We start from the raw sequence: 20,065 nt of genomic DNA, 5'->3' as shown, positions 1-20,065 counted from the left end.
CAAGGTATTAACAGGTCTGTGTTCCTTCTAGAGGCTCTAGGGGGAGAATCTGCTTCCTTGCCTTTTCCAGCTTCTTGAGGCTGCCTGCTCAAGGCCCCTTCCTCCATCTTGGAAGCCAGCAATGGCTGGTTGAGTCTTTTCCTTGATTCATTACTTGGACCTTCTCTTCTGCAAGCAATCTCCCTCTTATAAGGACGCTTATGATTACATGGGGCCCACTGGATAATCCAGGGTCATCTTCCTATCTCAAAATCCTTAATCAGACCACAAAGGCCCTTGTACCACGTGAGGTAACATATCTACAGGTGCAGGGGATTCATGGATGGACTTCTTTGGGGAGGGGAGTTATTCAGCCACTCACAGGCACCCACCTCATGAAGTGGGATACTACAAGGTAAATGCTTAGCATGGTCTCTAACTGACAGAGACCCATGATGCTTAATTCCAGCTGGGCCTTGGGTTTGTCCTACAGATTTGGGGTGGGGATGGTGGTGTCTGTGCATTGGTATTTTTATAAGCTCCCTAGTGACTCTATTGGGCAGCCAGGGGTGGGGTTGACTATAATAAGCACTGAATTCATGTTAGCAGTTATTCTTATTCCGCACAGCTACTTAGCACCGAACCTCAGTGCCCAGGAGCTATTCAATGGAAGTTTGTTGGATTAGACAGAACGGAGTTACTCCTGGGGCCCCAAACTGCCCCTGGGATAGGGCAGGAGTGCTGAGAGTGTTTCTTTCTGCTGCACTATGGCCTGAAGAATGAGGTTCTGTGGGCAGACAGAGGCTGAGGCCTCCAAATCAACCTCACACCCAGAAATGGCTGCCTGGGGGGCTGGAGTCCTTCCTCCTCCCCAAAGTCCAGTCGAGGGGGACGACTGGGCAGAATTCAGTCATCAACGGGCCATTGTTAATGGAACAGAGGGCCTCTGTGCCCATTTAACACTTCCCCGCCTCATGAGGCTGCTCCCAGCTGAGGGCTGGCTTCTGGAGGACTGTGAGGCTGGGGAGGGGGCCACAGGGGCCCCCAGGCTATGAAAGGGGAGCATTCGGGGTGGGGGTTGGTTGGAGGAGCAGAGGCAGCTTAGAACATAGGCTAGTCTCATAAGTTAGCAGGCTGGAAAGCTGGGGTGCCGGCGCTCAGCTACAATGCCAGGAAGAGGTTCTAGTTAAAGCTGGGAGGCCAGAAACAGCCAATGAAACATACCAGACCCCAACCAGAGCCAGGGGGACCACTTTCCCCATGGGGTGGTCATGTGTGACCTACCTTCTTCCCTTTAAAAAAACAGAAAGGTGAAATCCATATGTTAAATGGCACCTTTCATTGCCTATAGAAGAACAGTGTTTTCAAAAGGGCTGGGAGGGTTTTATATTCTGTGGGTTTGGGATTTAAGAGGTAGGTAATTCAACCAGGGTTGGACATCAATGTTCCTTTGCTTCGTAGACCTTTTCTACATTTAGCACTTGATATTAATAGTGCGAGATGGATTTCAGGAGGGTGGGGTTTAAGATCCCAAAGATAGTGGCCTGACCAGAATCCTCAAAACAGTTAGACACCTATACTTCTTGTGCTAGCCACCAGCAATTCTCATCTGTTGGAGAAAGCAATCCTCTGGAAGTCTCCGCCAAAGGAGTACATTGCCTTAAAAAAATGTTCTAGGAGGGTGGGATATCCAAGTGGGATCCTGGGCCAGCAGCAGCACCTGGGAACTTGGTAGAAATGCACATTCTCGGGCCCATCCCCAGACATCAATCAAACTCTCTAGGGGTGGGCGCAGCAGACTGTTTCAAAAAGCTTTCAGGTGAGTCTGATGCATGCTCAAGTTTGAAAACCAGTTCTGGAGTGATGTTTTTCAAACTTCAGATTGTGCAATCAGTTTGGTAAGTCAGACATGCTTTTCAAAAGAAATAGAACACAATTGTGTAGAACAAAAACTATCAGAGTGCATTATGTGTAATAAGGACACATATGGGTTTCATAAGACTTTTGTTTCAGTTGTGTGTGTAGGTCTTTGTCTGAGGTTCTGATTGAACAAAGCAAAATGATTGAAAGCCACTGTTCTCGAGCTGGAATGTACTAATTTCAACCAGCTTCCCTTTTGCAATTTGTCTGAATCAGGAGGTTTGAAAGATCATGGAGTGAGAGTTCCCTTGTCCCTAGCATGTACTCAGGCGATGAACAGATGAGAGGGGCTGCTTTCGGGGCAGACAGCCTCTTTACAATGCTGGCCTAAAGTTAAATTGTGCATTTTCCCCACATTTGTAAAACTTGCTGTCCCTCTACTGCACCCCCTTCTATGTGTATATACCTACAGAAGTATGTGGACCAAATGACTGGTTACATCTGGGTGGTGGAACTGAGGGGTGGTTTGTTGCTTTCTTCTCTGTATTTGACCATTTTACTTGAATTTTGCATACTAAGCATCTATCATTATTATTAAAACAGTAAAGTCACTACTTAAAAAAATACAAAGCCGAGGGTCCATTTATGTATGGAAATACAGAAAAGGGAAGGCATCCTCCACCGTGCATGCCTGGCCAAATTCCACCTAAGGCTGAGGGCAGGCATCCCACGTGTCCCCAGAGCCCTCATTGATCGGGCCCCCATGGCCATAATAAGTTCCCTCCCACCTCCTCTACCCCTCTCCACATCTGTCACCCTCTCCTCCTTAGAAAGCCCTTTTGCATCTCCTGGTTCTCACACCAGCCCTGTGTGCACCCTGGATCCTTACCACTACCCTCTCTGTCATTATCCAGATGACAAAGGGAGGTCCCAAAAAGCTAAGTCACACTCTGGTCGCAGTCTGGGATGAGATGAGAGTGAAGGGTGAACCCTGCCTGTGTGAGCCCCCACACAAAGCAGACTCTGAACACGCAGGCTGGCCATGAGGCAGCATGATCTAGTCAGATCACCATGGCCAGACTGACCCCACAGGCCCCAGCTGCAGGCACCTGCCCAGCCAGACAAGAGGGGAGAATGAAGAAAGAACAGCTAGGAACACAGCGTTAACCAAGAGCCTGGAGAATGCTACCATGTTTCCCCGAAAATAAGACCGAGCCAGACCATCAGCTCTAATGAGTCTTTTGGGGCAATTACATAATATCGGGTCTAATATAATATAATATAATATAATATAATATAAGACCGGGTCATATTAATTTTTGCACCAAAAGACACATTAGAGCTGATTGTCCAGCTAGGTATTATCTTCGAGGAAACACAGTATGTAGGAAGCTGACGGATTTGCTGGGACTGCAAGGAATGAGGGATGTGGGGGCCTTGTTGTGTCCTCGGTGTCATGTGGGGGGACTCAAAGGTGATGGCTGAGCATGGGGGCTGGGATGAGAGTAGGTGGCATAGCTTGGGAGGGAGCAACCCCTTAGCAGGGACCCTAGGCGGTGGTCAAACGAGCAGTCCTGGGCATAGCTGGGGTCGGCAGGGGGCCTGTGCTATTTCCTAAGCTGCTGTTTTCAGGTTGTGCCTCAGTTTGACTAATGGTGGAACAGGAAGCCCAATAAGTATGATTTTAATTGGCTTAAAACTGGACAATTTAAAAGCAGTTTATACACAAGAAACTGACCATGCTGGTTGCCTTTGTCTGAGGCAGGCACGGGAAAGAGATATTGCCATGTATCTTTTTGTACCTTTCCAATTTTGTACCATGGGCATGTAATACTTATTTTATAAAATTTAATCAAATTAAAAAATCAAAATAAAAGCAGACACCAGTTTTTACCTATAAAAGTAGAGAGGCAAAGTTCCCTCAAGGTTAGACTCTCCCATTTTGGACAAGTCATTTTAATAGGCCTCTAAATTTAAGCAGAGGCCAAGCTAGAAAAGAAAATTTGGGGGCGATGAGAAGCAAAACTGCCCATACAGTGGAATTTAACTGTCTTCTCTCTGCGAGAAAAGTGGTAACTGGTTTGGGTCTGTCCCCTCCCTCCTGTGGAGGGAGGAGTGGCCACCTCCAAAACCTGAGAGGACGTAGGGGCTGAGGGGGGCAGTGTCAGGAAGAGCTACCTGCAGACTATGGAATCCTAAGGGATTCCCAGATACCCTGTGGAAGGCAACTGGAATTGTGCTAACCATGTGGCACTTGCATTAAAGGGGGTGAGGGACCCCTGAAGGCTGCAGGCCCTGCAGACCTCTGGGAGTCTGGCACCTGTCCACTGAAAGCAAGGCAACCTGTCACCTGCTGGGTGATCACAGAGGCCAGGCCTCTCATGGAGGCCCTTTGTTTCCAGGCCTTTCTAGGAAAAAGCACTGCCAGGACCAGGGTGGAGGTGGCACTCCAGCAGGGGGTGGGGTGGGGGTGGAAAAGAAAACTGCCTCCCAACCCCCAACCGGAAGCTTGGGTAGGGCCCCCATGGCTTCAGAACTGCGCCTGGAAAAATGGTGACTCATGGCCCAATGGAAATCAGAGCTTTTCTCTCACCCCAGAGCGTCACTTGCCCTGTAACACAGGGACCCATGACTGTAGAATGAATCAGAAATGCAAGCCTGAGAAAAGAGCTGGCCTGCACGGCTTAAGATCAGAGGGCAGCTGACGCCTTCCTCCTTCTGTTTCTCTATCTGCAGGAAAACTTAAGTCTCGGTTCCTCCCCTTTCCAGCCCAGGTAGTTCAGGGGACCCAGAAAACCTCCCTAAGCCTCGGTGTCCTCACCAGGAAAATGGGGATAATCAGGCCTCCCTCAACACTCAGTGCAGGGCTGGTCACTGGGGCCTCCTCTGAGCTGCTGCAGGGTGGGTGGCACAGGCTGGAGGGGAGTCACAGCAGTAGCTGTGGCAGCCTGGCGTCCTGTGCCAACAGATTGGGCTAAGGAAGCTGGCATTCAGCCTCTTGCTTGACTCATATTCCTTTTCCAGGTCTGGCGCACCAAAAACAGGACAGGCGCCCCCTGAGCCCCAGCGCTCCTTCCAGAGGGGAGAGTCTTATCCCAAAAGGCCACGAATGCAGGGTTTGCATGGCCAAGGAACTGAATACTCTCTGCCACCTCCTAAATGGATCCACAGTCTCCAAGAAGTTTTGGTAAGTGATCCACACTCTGAGATGAAAACTCCCTGGCACTTCCTGTCTGCACCACACCATGTGGCAGGCACAGATTCAGTACTTCACCTCTTGTGATTCTCTGGTGGCTTCAGTTACAGCTGGATGGTGGAGTGGCTAAAAGCATACATAGGTACATCTGGAATTGAATAGTCAAGGGTTTGAATTCTGCCTGTGTGACCTTGGACAAGTCACCTAACCTCTCTGGGCCTTAGTTTTGCATCTGGAAAATGGAGCTACCTCATGCAAGCAGAATGATCCAAATAAATCACTTAGCCTGAGGATGCTTAGTTCATCAAGAGCGCTGAGATTACTCAATAGTACCTTCCAGAAAGGCAAAGGCCTCTGGGACCTGGCATAGTGCTGAGCACACAGTTCAGCCAAGCTTTCTTTTTAAAAAGTGATTCCAAGAGAATAGCAAACACCATTCTCAAAGTTTGACACAGGCTCCTGAGCTGTCCCCACCACACCCAGAATTCCAACCAGAGGCCTGGTATGGAGGCCCTTTTGGAAGTTCTTCTTGCCCATCACCACTTCCAGAGGCTCCTGCCTCAGCCAGGTGTATGAGTAGGGGTGGGGTGGGAGGCCCCAGGTCAGGAGGGGAGGGGTGGGAAAGCGGGAGACAGCGGTTGGGGAGGGGAACCCGGACAGGAAGCCTGAAGCTGACCTCATCCTGCCACCTGGGATGTGAGGGTCCCCTTGTGGCACAAAGGCACCAGAAGAACTAGAGGGCAGACTGGCAAGTGGGCAGTGGGCAGCAGACAGTGAGACTCAGTGATGTCATGTTTTCCCAGAATGACTCAATGGCTTGCCCCTGCACTGTGAATGGTGAGCTGTGTGCTATGGACTCACGGTCTCCCATCTCCCTGCCGAGCATCTCTCCTTCTGTTACCTCCTGCCCTCCCTTGCCCCAGGGTCCCATGGTTACAGCATCCATGCTCTGCTCTTGGCTGCGACCCCAGCCCAGGGCACATCCCCAGGCTGCTTCTGTCATGTCCAATCTCCACAATGAAGGAAGATCCAAGGACAGACAAACCTGGGTTTCATTACTGCCTCTGAGTCCTCCATGCTGAGTGACCTTGGGTGGATTACTCTGCCTCTCTGAGCCTCGGTTTTCTCATCTGTGAAACAGACATTGCTAAAAACCTTGCTGGGTTGTGTGGGACTTAGTGAGAATGTCTGTAAAGCATCTGGCACACAGCAGGTGCTTAGCAAATGGAAAGTATGGCATTCAAGGGCTTCTATGATCTGACCTCAGTTTACTTCTCCTGTTGCATTTAAAAAGGCGGGGGGGGGGGGATAATACCACATTCTTTTTGATGGTCAGTGGGTACCAGGAAGTGCTCTAAACACTTGTATAGAAAAACATTTTATTCTCCTATCACTCCCATGTGGTGGGTACTAGTAGTATCTCCATTTTACAGATGAGAAAACTGAGGCACAGAGAGGTTAAGCAACTTGGTCATGGTCACACAGTCAGTAAGTGGGGAGCGGTGTTTCCACCACGCAGGCAGCCTGGCTCTAGAGCCTGCATATGTAACCACAACTCTATCCCACGTCATCTCTCTCTTCTTTCTCTGCGTCCTACAAGTTCCAGTTCATTCCAGCGGGACTCCTCACCATCCTCTGCATTTGATCTGAACTCTGCCATCCCAGTGCTTGTGCCCAGGTTTCCTTCTTGCACTGGAATACCCATGTCCCATGAAGCCTTCCCCAGGTCTTCCCTCAGGTCCACCTTGTAGGCTCATCACAGTTGGACTCAAGGTTGTTATTTGTGCTGGTCTGCTCTCCTCTTCTAGCCTGGGGGTGCCTTCTGCTACCCCCAGCCCACCCTGTACAGTGTCAGGCATGAACAGGTATGCAGTACCTGGATGGGTGATGCCCTGACCCTCATACGTGTTCCGCAGGTGGTGTGGAGGAGAATGCAACACTCAGGGCCCCACACGTCTGCAAGGACAGCTCAAGGGCTGCAGCTGGAACCACCCTCAGGGAGGCAGCCTGCCAGCTGGGCTTCCTTCTCTTTGCTCAGGGGAAAGGACTCAGGCATGGGAGGCCTGCATTGCCTGGGGATCAGGGCTGAACCCTAGAGAGCTTGAACTCATGTCCATCCACAAAGGGGACAGGACTGAGAAGCCCTTGCTGGAGGGGTTGTGTAGGGGGGCCCATAGTGCTATCACCCACCAGCCCATCTAATTCACAGGGGACTCTCAGAGGGTTTCAGGCCCATCCTTAGGCTCCTAGCCCAATGCCCACAGGGTAACGACTGCAAGAGGCCATCTGCTCAGGGTCCTACTCTCCCCTCCTGTCCCTGTCCCATACAGGGCCTCTGGTCCAAGTCAGCTGCCCCTTCCCACTCACCACGACAGCCACCACCTCTGCCCAGAAACACATCCCTCCCAGCAGGAGCATCCTGTCCTGGGAAGATGGGCACTGTCCCAACAGCTCAGCGAGTGGCTCTTGGAAGGGCAGATCCACGCCTCCTTCCTCCCAGGGCCCCGCGTCCCATTCATCGCTCATGGTTCCACAGTTGCGTATGGGTATTCACTGCATGCGTGTGTGTGTGTGGGGGGGGGGGGGCGCCTGTGCTAAACACACACAAAGGGGAACAAAGCACATGCTGTCCTGCCTCGCAGAGCTCAGACCCAGTGGAGAGCACAGACCGTGACACCAGCAATGGCAACACAGCTGGGGAAAGTGTGATGAGGGGGACATGCAGGCTGCCACAGGGAGGGCCACTGAGCTCAGCTTCCAGAAGGCGACATCCAAGCCGAGGCCTGAGGATGAATGGGAGCTGGCCACAAGAAAGGAAGGAAGAGCGTGTGCTCAGCAGCTGGAAAGGCTACAGAGAGCAGGACACGTGCAGATAGGAAATGAGGACAGTTTCAAACTTGGGACACTGAAAACAAGGTGAGGGCTGGTGAAAGAAGAGGCTGGGGGCGAATATTCACTGGAAGTCACAGGGCCCATGGAAGCCACCAGGTGTCCTGGGCAGTTCAGCGCTTGCTTCAGGGTGGGGTTTCTGTCTTGCTAGAATGGCCATCGGGGAGATGGAGTCCCCATTCTGCCACTTCCTCTTTGTTCATTTAAATCCCTCCTGCTGCCACCTACACCACTTCCTGAGACCGGGTCATTGCCAAGGGTGAGCAGCAATGAGCAGATGGCCGGGTTTGCAAACGAGGCTGCCGTACTGTCAGAAATGCCCTGCCTAGGTCAGCCTGGGGAAGACGAGGCTAAAACATCCAGTGGCAGTGCCCACAGGCGCTGTGGCTACCTCTGAAGCCAGCCTCCCCACAGTTACCTGGCCTGACCCAGCAGCACGTCCTGGCCACAGTTACGAAATAAAAAATAAGAAAGTTATTGTGTGCCATTCGTCGTCTCGGGCTGCAGCCCCAGCAGGACGTACACACACACATACAGGCGATATCGTGGCAGGGGGTGAGCACTGACTCTGGACCTGCCTGCAGGGCTCAGCCCAGGGTTGCACTCACTGGTTGTGGGAAGAAGGCGACTCCTTCTGCCTGTCTGGTTCTGTGTGCCCATCTGTCAAATGGCAGTAACTGTGGCACCTACCTCAAGAGGTAAGAACTCAGTGAGTACAGGCCCGAGAGGTGCTAAGTACCGGGCCACGCACGCTGGTTGTTATCACCACTATTTCCTGTGCGCCCCATCCTTGGGTACCTGGACCAGGTGCAAAGCGATGACGAAAAGTAACAGAAAAATCACCACTCTCAGAATAGAAATAAGACAGGGTGTCTGACCTTTGTGGTCAGGGCTGTTTCGGTTCTTCATCCCCTGTGACAATGCCTTCCCCATTCTGATGCTGATTCAGAGATTCTAGGTTCTAATCTCGGGCCTCTTCAGGCATGTCTGCTCTTAACCGTGCTGTAACAGGCCTTCTCCAGAGGAGAGCCAGGGGCCACCCCGAAGCCCCGCCTGCCCGTGTGGTCAGAGTTGTGAAATTCTTTGCTGAAAATCAGCGCAGTCTCAGCCAGAGGGAGGCCCAGTTTGTTTTCACAATATTTCCTCAGATAGCGCTGCTTTGGCTCAGACACTTTAGCACTTTCCAGAATCCTGCAGATGGTGAGGCAGCTGGAAGGGAAGGGAGAAGAGAGAAGTGGGGAAGAGAGTGGGAGAGGCCCGGGGCCAAATCTCAGGTAGCTGTGTGGGCTCACAAGTACAGACATGGGCAGAGCATGTGTGAATAGGCACGTGTATACACACAGGGCAGCTGGAAAGCAGGTCGATCTAAAGAGGAGGCTGACAAACATCTAAGCTGTACAGGCTTCTGATAAAACAATTTTCATCATAGAGAAGCCTAGCACTCACTATGTACAGGCACGTTTCTAAACTCACAGATATTAATTCACTTACGGCCCTGTTACCTATGACCTAGCAACCCCCTCTTACCAATTAGGACACTAAGGCCTAGAGAGGTTAAGTAACTTGCCCAAGGTCACATAGTTACTGAGCAGTGCTGTGGGCATTCTGGCTTTAGCGTATGTGCTCTTAACCATTCTATAGCTTGTTTTTTAGAATGAGTGTGTCCCCTGTGTTTGTGTATCTGTATGTGTGTGAGTGGGTGTGTGCATGTGCTTGTGCCTACAAATGTTGTTCCGGTGTATAATGTGCCTGGCTGTTTATAGAAATAGTTGTGTGTAGGGGTTATATCTCAGTGTGTGTGTATTTCAGCCCATGACAATGTGTGTGGTGGCCTGTGAGTACGTGGGTTTGTAGCCTCTCCCACCAAGGCTGCAAGCTATGCACTGAGTTCCCTCTTAGCAGCCTGACAACAGTGAGACAAAGTGTCTCCCCACCCGGAGGCAGCACCCACAGCCTTCTGGCAGTGCCCGCTCCCCGCTCCCCGGATCCCAGAGGTTTCTGTGTGCTGACCCAGCTCAGCACAGCCACATCCAGTGAGAAGGCCCCTCAGCCACTCCTTGGGTCAGGGAGAGAGGCCCTCAGCTGCCAACCCTTCCGGGGGGACTGCCCCCACCCCAGAGCTCTGGTTCTCCCCTTCTCACTGGGTACTGGGTTTTAGAGTGGAGCGACTGAATTCATTGAAGTTATTAAATTATCGTGAATCTGCTCCCTCCTACCCCACAGACACAGTGCTCGAGCTTCTTGAAACCACTGGTGTGAACTCACACCCCCAGCACGGTAAGCTGATAAGGCCTAAGCTGATATGACTGTAGTTAAAAGCAAACAACCTTTACATTCTAGTGAGTCCAGGAAACCCTATAACGTAAATGTATGGTTTTTCAGGGTTTCTTCACATGTGAACCCCACCTTGGAGAATCACGACAGGGAAAACCGGCTTTGGTCTATCCACTCTAAACCAACGTTCATGATGTAAAGAGCTTCCTCAGATGCCACAAAACTGGGGAAAACAGTCACTATTCTCTGTCATCAAAGGCAAACTCAGCAACCTAGAGACCACCCTGTGCCTCGCCCAAGCCGGGCGAGACTGGGAGACTTACTCAGATGGAGCAAGGCTGAGCTGCAACCCGCCGCAGTCTTCTCTCCAGCACGCTCTTCCTGCCCCAGCCGCCTGTGTGCCAGCGTCCTGCAGCACAAGGACAGACCAATGATGGGTGTGTTCTCTGACTTTTGAAGCTCCCAAAGTCAAGAGGAGGGGCTGGACTAGGAGGGGGCAGGAAGAAGAGAGCAGGAGAAGGCAACCAGGGAGCCAGGTGTAGCCACCGGACGGGAGGCCAAAACAGCTTCCAGGCTGGCCTCTGAGATGCTTGTTTACTTGTGGCATTCAGGAGAGGCTGAGCTGGGAACTGGCTTATTTATTTTCCACACTTTTCCAGCAAAACCTTCTCAGAGAGTTCTCTGGACCCCTAGTGATAAATTTCCCAGGGCCCAGAAAAACCCACAGCCTCTCAGCACACAGCCATCTTTGTGGCGAGGGATGGCAGGGATGCAGGCAGACATGACGGTACTGGTGGTCAGGGGCTGCCATGTCCTGCCTGCCCCCTCCCTCCACGCTAGGGGTGGGGGTTGCAGGAGCAACCGGCCAGATTCGAGGCGATGGAGATGAAGGCTGAGTGTGTCCACCTTCAAGCACAGAACAAACTGTCCAGTCAGCCAGGGACCACCCCACATCCAGCTGTGAAATCCACATAGCAGGGCAGGACAAGCAGCATTGTATAATTTGTTTAGGCATCAGAGGAAAAAAAAGGACAAGTCTTTCTGTTTAAGGAATGAAAAGAGAGCTGTTTTCCTTTCCTCCTGTGTGACTTCATGAAGGGCAGAGACCTCTCTGAATGTTTCCTCCTGGCTAAGATTCCCCTGGCTCCCCTGCTTTGCGACTTCCCAGCAGAAGGACTCACAGCCTGTCCTTGGCTTTCACCCATCATCTGCCAACGTTCCCAAGAACTTCCATGTGTCAGATACCGGGGTAGAGCCAGGGGTACAAAGATGAATAGCCCCTGTCCCTCGGGTGGGGCAGCTTCTCCCCCACTTCCATCCTGATAGCATGTCCGCTCCACAATGGAGGCGGGGAGAGGGACTTCGGCACCCTGCAAAGGCTCTCAGAATGCACCCAGGTGGGCTACCTATGGGAGGTGGGCTGGGCCTCTGGGTGGTGCTCCCTGTTTAAGGTCGCCAGCTTTTCCTGTACTATGGACACCTGTATTAGAGGTTCGTGGGGCAGAGGTGGGGGTGGGCCGAGCGATGAGAACCCTACCCCAACAGGACTAATCCCTCTTGGCCTTTGAGGCGGTATAGAATACCAACCAGACTGAAAGCATGGCTGCCCCTGAGTGCCTGCAGGGGCCTGCAGGCAGCATGGCTTGCAGTCCCCAGCTCCAGGGCCACGGGCATCCACTGTACCTCTCTGAGCCTCGTTTCTTCATCTGTAAAATGGAGGTAGGAACCACTGTCCCTCTGTGGGGCACGTGTGAGAAGGCATGAGCTGGAGACCAGGTGAGCCATGTGGTTTTCACTGCCCCCCCACCTCGCTACCCCGGCTCTCCTGAAAATCAGACACCGTAGAGCAGTCTAGCTCTCCAGGGCACGTGGGATGGGATATGTAGTATCCCATTTGGATGCTATATAGTAATCCATTTGAGAATGTTTACCTGGCAATTTCTCCCAAACCCAAACTGTGCTTTGTCCCTACTTCTCAGATAAGCAGCGAATTATTTCTCACTGGAATTACTGTAACATCTCCCTGTAATCATTCTCAAATCCCCAGTTTCCTGACTCCAGATCCACTCTAGCAGCCTGGTACCACCAGCCTTTGAGTCCCATGGCCCATGGCGTAACCCGGGCTGGGCAGAGTGTGTGGAAAAAGAAGACTGCCGTCAGAGGCCCCAGGACCATGTTAATAAGCGCATCGGTGTTGCTTCCTTGTTGCCATGGAGAACCAATATGGACCTTAGAGACAGCCTAGCTTGGTGGAGACAGCATGGGTCCAGAGTCAGACCGTCCAGTTCAAATCCCGGCTTTGTCCCTCATTAGGTGTGTGCCCTTGAAAAAGTTACAGTACTTAACTTTCCTGAGCCTCAGCTTCCTAATTTATAAAATGGTGATAAAATGCTAACCTCACAGGTATGTAAGGGCTTCATGAGAAAATGTATGTACGTAGAGCTCTTAATTCACAGAGACATGATGAACGTGGAAAGGTAATATTAGGAAAGGACTGGCCACAGTGTTCCACCTGAAACTGTGGGTGGCCAAGCCCAGATCACTGCATCTCTCTGGTGCCACCGTCCTGGGTGCTGTCCACATTCTTTCCTAATTTCAGCCTAAAGACCATTTAGAAGCTTGAATTGCACACTGAACCTAGTCACAAAGGGCCAGGGGTGGGGATATGACACATTTCTTTGCGATTACATGGCCCTCACATCCTTGCACGCTCTCAATCCCATGCCAGTAGGGAATCATTCCCAAGACTGCTTGCAATCCCAGTTCCAAGGTCATGAGACATTGCTGGTCCTCTGGGAAGCTCAAGCCAGCTGGTGCAGAGGTCCCCACTTGATGCTCAGTGCAGGAACTCTGACCACCCCTCCACCTGCTGCCACCACGGACACAAGCCCCTGCTGGAGGACACAGCTCTTAGACTCTTCATGAGACCCATTTCCAGCCAGGCCCGCAGTAGCCAGGTACAAACACCCAATACCACCCCCAGGTTAGCCAGCTGCCAAAATGGAGACTTTCCTGCTGTCTTTCTTAGGGGAGCAGAGGCCATGATGAAACTCAAGTCCCCAATGGCCAGCCCACAGGGCACAGTCGAACAAACTGCTTGGGCCACTTTCCCAACCCGATTAGGCAGGGCTCCCTGTAACCACCCAGGACCCTCAGCAAGACCAATTCCAACCCAGCTGAGGCCACCAGGCTTGGCACATAGTGAGTCCTTAACTGATATACGTCAGTGGTGTCGTTACTCATGAAACAACTACTGAGTACCCACTATGTGCCACTCACTGTGCTAGGTCCAGGACAATCCTTGAAACATCCTGGGGCCCCAGGACACCCAGGCATCTGAAAACAAACACAACTTCAGGTGCAATGAAAATAACTACGGCGTCAGAACCACCCTGATTTCTCCGTAAAATTGGAATCTTAAACATCTCCCACCCCATTTTACACATCCACACCCAGGCCTGGCATCTCCTCAGCATCCCCCTGCAAGTTCTTCTGTGGAAGCACATCCGCTGGGGGCAGGGTCTGTGCTTCCTTCACAGGCCCTGTCACTGCCACTACCCAGCTGTCCAGCTCAGCACCAGCCTGCCAGCCTTTTCCACTCTGCTCACAGACTCCAGCACGCCAGGTCTGAGTTTATGAATCACTCCCTCCTCTTCCCCCACCTCGCCTCACCTCCGGAAGGGCTGCCCACACCCAGACACATCACCCAGACATCGAGTTTTCACACCAAACTCGCTCCTGATGTACCCAGAGAAGCGATTGTAATGTCTGCTTTCCCCTCCCCACTTCTCGGCCTCCGGGTCCTGCCCACGACTTTCCAAAGACGAGGCAGAGCCACCCCTCCCCGTCGCTCTTTGGCGGTCTTCACTGGGGACTGCAGGAGCAGCAGAGACCATGGATTTATTTAAGGGAAGGAGGACACGCTTGGTCTAAAGATCCAAGTCCCCGCGTTCCCGGAATTGCACATTTCGGTCTTCGGCTTGTGGCTGGTCCGTGTGGCGCGCCTGGTTCGTGTGGCGCGTGCTCAGAGCGTGTGCGTGCTGTTTGTGGCTTCAGTGATGATGAGCTGTGTGTACCTGGCAGTTGTGAATCTGGGTGCAGTGCGTCTGGAATGTGGGTGCCTACGTGGAATTTTCTCGGAGCCGGGAACTCCTTTCCCCTCCCTGTTTCTTCCCCTCTTCCTCCAAAGTTTGGTGCGCGGGCCGGGGAAGGTAAGGGACGCACGGCTGGGCAGCCGGCCTCCTCCCGGCCCCGGAGGCGGTTCCGGGACGCCAGCGCCCAACTTACCCCAGCCTCCAAGCCTTCTCCGGCCGGGGAGGACCCGACTCTTCGCGGCTGGGGTCCGGCGCCGGCAGCATCCGCTCACAACTTTTCCCTCCTCTCGGTAGAACCAGCTCCCTCGCGGCCCCGGCTCTGCGCCCTCCCCCGGGGCGGCGGCGGGGAGGATGGGAGGGAGGCGCGGCCCGGCGGGGCCGGTTCTCACGCCGGGCGGGAAGCGGCGCCAGGCGGGCGCCGTCCTGTGCAGCGAGCGAGCAAGCGATCGGTGCTGCCCGGCGCCCTCCCCGCTCGGGCCCGAGCCGGCGAGCAGCTCGCGGCGGCGGCGGATTCCTGAACTGCGTCCAAGGCGCCCGGGGAGCCCTCCTTCTCCTCCTCTTCTTCCTCACCCCACCCAGCTCCCACCCCTGCGCGCCCGTAACTTGGGAACCGTTGGCGAACTTGGCGCAGCTCGGGCTCCGCGCGGGCCGGGCCTCCGGGTGGAAGTGGAGGACGAGAGGGAGGAGCGGAGGGGCTGGGTGAGGGGGCCCGCCCCCGGGGAGCCGTGCTCTCCGGGACCCTTCGTTGGGCCTTTGTTCCCGGCGCTGCACCTCTGCCCGCCTCTCCCCGGGGACTCGCTTGGAGCCGCTCGGACCCCCAACCCCTCCCAGAGAGTCTTGGGAGGAGCTCCTGGGTCTTGGGTGGGTAGGTGGGGAGATGCGGTGTGGAGATGGTCGCGGCTTCACCCCGTCGGAGCAGCCCAGCCAGTTACCAGCCTCTCATCATGTTCCTCCGCAGAGAGACCCCTCTGGCTGTGAGGGTTCTCCGCCATCTCTGCGGTGGGGGGGATCTTCACTCCCACCCCCCGGGGGGACCAGTGGTCCAAATGACGGTCCCTCGGGCTTCCAAAGACCACAACACCCCCTCTCTGGGCGGTCCCAAGTCACCCACCCGCCCTTCTGCGCCTTCTGGTTTCGCCAGTCCAGGGCTCCCCGCATGCAAGCCCCTGGAAGGGAGAAGGAAGCGGGGTCCATGTGGACCCACGTGGAGCCACTTCACATTATGGTCTGACCCTCTCGGGTAGCTGGTGCCTCCGGCCAGGGGCTGCTAGATGAGTAGGGTCCCTGTCGCCTCCAGAGCGTGGGGCAATGCCCTGCTGGACTCGGGGGTACAAAGCTTCACCAGGAACGCGGAAGGGCTCGGAATTGGAACGCAAAGCAAATCGAGCCTCCTTCTTACTTGCAGGAACCCTGTGGATGTGCACACTCCCAGACTTGGATTCTGACTTGCTAGGCTTTTCTCCTGAGCGCCCCAGCATTGAGCAGCATGAGCTAATAATTCAGGCCTCTCTATGACAGTGGTCCTGGCATTTAATGGGAATTGGTTTTAGACGCAATAAGTCATTCCCTGTAAAGGAGAAATAGAATCCAAAAAGGCAAAAAAAAAACAAAACCCTCAGCATTTGCACTTGTTCCCCCCTCTGTCATTCTCAACATTTGTTCCTGAGAAACCCAAATAGAATTAAGCATGACTTGGGCCTTCCCAGGAGCTGGTCCTTACAGGAGGGGGAAGGCAGAGGTCCCCGTTCATTATGTGGGTCCAGACCAGCCCAAGTTTCCCCCAGGCTGTGGGCTGGAGGGCGCCTGGGCCAAGTGCTCCAGACTGTGAGGGAGACCTCGGTTTCTCTTTTAGCAGAAAAACCCAACTGGGTGCTTCGGTTCTATTAACAGTTCTGTGACCTGCTATAGGGGACCAGAGATTTGGTGAGAATTCAGACCTCAGCTCACCTCCTGGGTGAGCTCCCTGAAGACCTCTCTCCATATCTGCATCTCCTGGCTGGTCCCACCGTCCCATCCACAGGGGCCCGGCCTCTGCCCTGGATCAGCCTGCGTGCTCTCCAACAGGTTTTCAGAGCCCGTATCTTCACACATGGGTTTCTCCAGACTCCATCACCTCTTCTGAGAAGGGAAGGTCTCTGGGTCAGCCTCACAAATCTGTCATTTAACTGCACCTGCTGGCCTTATAAGGGAGGCCTGTGGGACATGGGGAGTCGGATTTTCTTGCCAGAACTTGGTGATGCACTTCAGAGGGATACAAAGGCCGAAACCTAGAACTGTGTCACCACCAGATTATGGAGAATGGGATTCTGTGCTACTGAGGTAGGGGTGGGGAGGGGGAGCACAGTTGGTCACTGGAAAATGCCTGTGTTCACCCAACACTAGTTGAAGACATATTGGATACTGGGGCCCACAGAGGTAAACACGACTGAGTCCCACCTTCTGTCCAGAGAAGGCAGACCTGTGTCTAAATAAATACTAGTGATACAATGGTCTATGTGAGGTGACGCTGGGGTGGTGTGGGTGTTTCCAGAACAAGACCAGAGGCTTGTACCACAACTCCAGGAGACACAGGGCACACGGAATGTGATGTGACTGTTGGCCCTTGGAATTGTGCAATGCTGCAGCCTTATTCCTGAAGCTGAAGACCTCAGGCCTGGGTTTAAGAGATGAGTTCAGTTCGGCAGGTAGAAGATAGAGGTCAGACAGGGTTTTCTAGGTGAAGGGACAAGCAATTGAAAGAAAAGTGTGTGAAAGGGTATTCATTCCCCGAGTTTCAGGCTGGCATCATAGCCAATACCTGGGCCTTCAGTGAGGGTCTCTTGGGTGCAAATGAGAGTTATAGGATAAATGTCTGATCCACGACATTGGGAATTTTCGTCCTGATAGTATCTAGGCTCAACTTCTTTCCACAATTGTTCTGACAAGAGAACTGGTCTCAGTCAGTTTTTGTTCTGTTTTTTTGTTGTTGTTGTTGTTGTTGTTGTTTGGGTTTTTTTGTTGTTGTTTTTTTACCCTGTTTGGAAAATTGAAAGGACTTTCCAGGCCAGAGGCAAAATTGTAGAATGGTTAAAAATATGGGTGCCTGAGTATCATTTTAACCAAGCAATTCAAGTTAAGGTCACTAAGAATAGGACACACCTACATTATATGCCTTCTGATGTGATATGCTGAGAAGGACACAATGCTGAGTATGAAATATTCCTGCCCCCAAATGCATCATCTGAATCTAGTCATGAGGAAACATCACAAAAACCCAAACCGAGGACATTTACAAAACAATTGGCCTATAATATTTAAGATGTAAGGACATGAAAGACAAAAAAAACAAACACCATTCCAGATTAGAAGAGAATAAAGAGACATGAGCTCTGTGGTAAACAGACTCTAAGATGGTCCCCAATGAGACACACACACACGTTCACACCTTTGTGTAATCCCGTCCCTTTGAGTGTTTCTGGACCTGGTGACCTGCTGTTAATGAATAGAATACAACAAAAGTGATGGGATGTCACTTCTGAGATGATAAAAGACTCACTTCTGCTTTGCTAGCATTCTCTCTCTGGCTCTTCTCAATTCTCCTGGTCTGATGAAGCAAGTTGCCAAATTATGAGCTGCCCTGTGGAAAGGCCCATGTTTCAAGGTACCGAGGGAGGGAGACCTCTGGTCAACATCCAGCAAGGAACTGAGGCCCTTAGGCCAATAGTCTGCAATGACCTGAATCCTGCCAATAATCGCTGACTGAGCCTGGACCCGGATTATGCCCTCGTTGAACCTTGAGATCACTATTGCCCTGGCCAACATCTCGACTGCAGCTTTGGGGGACCCTGAGTCAAAGGGCCCAGCTAAGCCACATCCAGATTCCTGACTCATGGAAACTGTGAGATGGTTATTGTTTCAAGCCACTAAGTTTTGGGGTGACTTGTTATGCAGCTACGTATAACTAATACAACCACTAAATGCAATATGTAATCCTAAACTGGATCTTGGAACTACCAAAAAAAAAAAAATTCTATGAAAGATACTATTTAGATTATTCACAAAATATAAATAGAGACTGAATGAATACTGATATTGTATCAATGTTAAATTTCCTGAATTGGATAACCGTACTGTTTTGTAAGATGATGTTTGGTTCATTAGAGATACACATTGAAATATTTAGGGTCGTGATTTCTGCCACTTCTTCTCAAATGGTTCAGAAATAATATAAAATTATTATATATAACATATATATATATAACAGAGTTTCATGTACCGATTTATCTGTTGTATAACAAGCCACCTCAAAACTTTATGACTTGAGACAACAAAAATATATTACTTCTCACAATTTTGTGGATTGACTGGATGTATCCGGAAGGCTCCTCTGTTCCATATGGCATCAGCGGAGGCCACTGTGCTGTGTTCAGCTGGCAAGTGGGCTGGGCTGGATAGTCCAAGAAGACTTACTCCCATGTGTGGCACCTTTGTGCTTTTCGGCGTGGCGCTGTCGCCCCATGTGGCTAAGCTAGCTCGGGCTTCCTCCCAGCAGGATCGTTTCAGAGCAGACAGACTTCTTACGTCGCTTCCCAGAGAGGAAGTGTAAGCTCCTGTCCTCTTAAGGCACCCTCACTGCGTGCTGGGCCAGGATTGCTGAGCCATTCTTGGGGTCTGGGGCAAATCCTCTTTGCTGGGCCAGGCAGATCTAATGGGCAGTGACTCGGGGAAGGATCCTGGAGCAAAGGAGGCAGGCAAGGGGAACACTATACGGAGGTTCCCTCAGCTGGAGTTAAAGGGTCCAGAGGCTCTTCGCCCTCCCCCACTACCCCATCCCATCTCAGCTTTCTCTGTGCCTGAGCTTTACCCACCTTATTGCATTTAATCCTCAGAGCAACACTGCAAAGAAACCATTATTATCCCCTTTGAAAAGATGAGGTAGCAGAGGTCTCAGGAGGTGTGGTGACTTGAGCAGACTCATACTGTAAAGGTATTGAATCAAAAAAGTTATTTGCTTCTTTAGTCAACAAACCTTTTTTGGCCCAGGATTGTGCTGGGCTTGGAAACACAAGGATGGATGATGTCATAGTCAGCTATTGCTACAATAATGCTACAACAATACATATTTATTTTCCTCATTCACAGGTCAGTGGGTCAGCAGGGATTCTGTTTCAGGCCACAGGTTGGCTGGGCTTATGTCCGGCCTTTGGGGCGGGCTCTGGTCTACTCTTCACGTCCCTACATTCTACTTGGACCATTGGCTATCCAAGACACCTTCTTTTTAAGGTAGATCACAGGCGTACAAGAGACAAGCCAAACCACCCCAGCACATTTAAAGCTTCTGTTAACATCACTGGCCAAAGCAAATCCCATGCCCAAACCTAAAGTCCGAGAAGTCTATCCTACCCACCATGAAGCCACCGTGATAGCGTAGGTAGTGGATGCTATGACACGGGGAATGAAGAATCGAGAGCAGGGATCCAGTCTGCCACAGGTGACGAGGCACAGGCCTTGCCCTTAGGGAGCTCATAGTCTAGAGGGGGAGACCCATAAAGACACAATCACAGCGCAGTGAGAGGTAAGTGCAATCAGGAGACGTAGGTGGGAGAGACTGGAGCATGTGCAGGCATGCTATGGGAGCACGGAGGTGGCTCCCTGCAGCCACTGAGACTTTCTAGAGAAGGAGATTGCCGAGGTAAATGCTAAAGGATAAAATAAATAAGCGCTCTTGGTTGAAATAGAGAGCAGTGGATCGGGAAGCACGGAAGGGCGTTATAGGCAGGCATGACTGTGTGAA

General features: G+C 52.0%; 1 protein-coding gene across 5 annotated transcripts in view; it reads right to left on the bottom strand.

The window, feature by feature from the left end:
* CHST3 (carbohydrate sulfotransferase 3) overlaps positions 1 to 15,227 on the bottom strand; it is a 37,525-nt gene extending 22,298 nt beyond the window's left edge. The window contains exons 1-2 of one of the 5 annotated variants that reach the window (XM_074339568.2): positions 14,486 to 15,227; positions 10,522 to 10,607 (exon numbers count right to left, since the gene is read on the bottom strand). The gene's annotated coding sequence lies outside the window, so the exon portion shown is untranslated. Of the gene's footprint in view, positions 1 to 10,521; positions 10,608 to 11,785; positions 13,079 to 14,485 lie in introns of those variants that run through there. The other 4 variants (XM_019745982.3, XM_074339570.2, XM_074339569.2 and 1 more) reach the window with 4 other exon arrangements.
* Between the last annotated feature and the right edge of the window lie 4,838 nt (positions 15,228 to 20,065).

Source organism: Rhinolophus sinicus, chromosome 15, assembly GCF_057876585.1.
Source record: "Rhinolophus sinicus isolate RSI-liver-muscle chromosome 15, RSI-T2T, whole genome shotgun sequence".
Taxonomy (NCBI): domain Eukaryota; kingdom Metazoa; phylum Chordata; class Mammalia; order Chiroptera; family Rhinolophidae; genus Rhinolophus; species Rhinolophus sinicus.
Note: the sequence above shows the minus strand (reverse complement) of the source record. Positions and strands in the feature narration are given on the sequence as shown.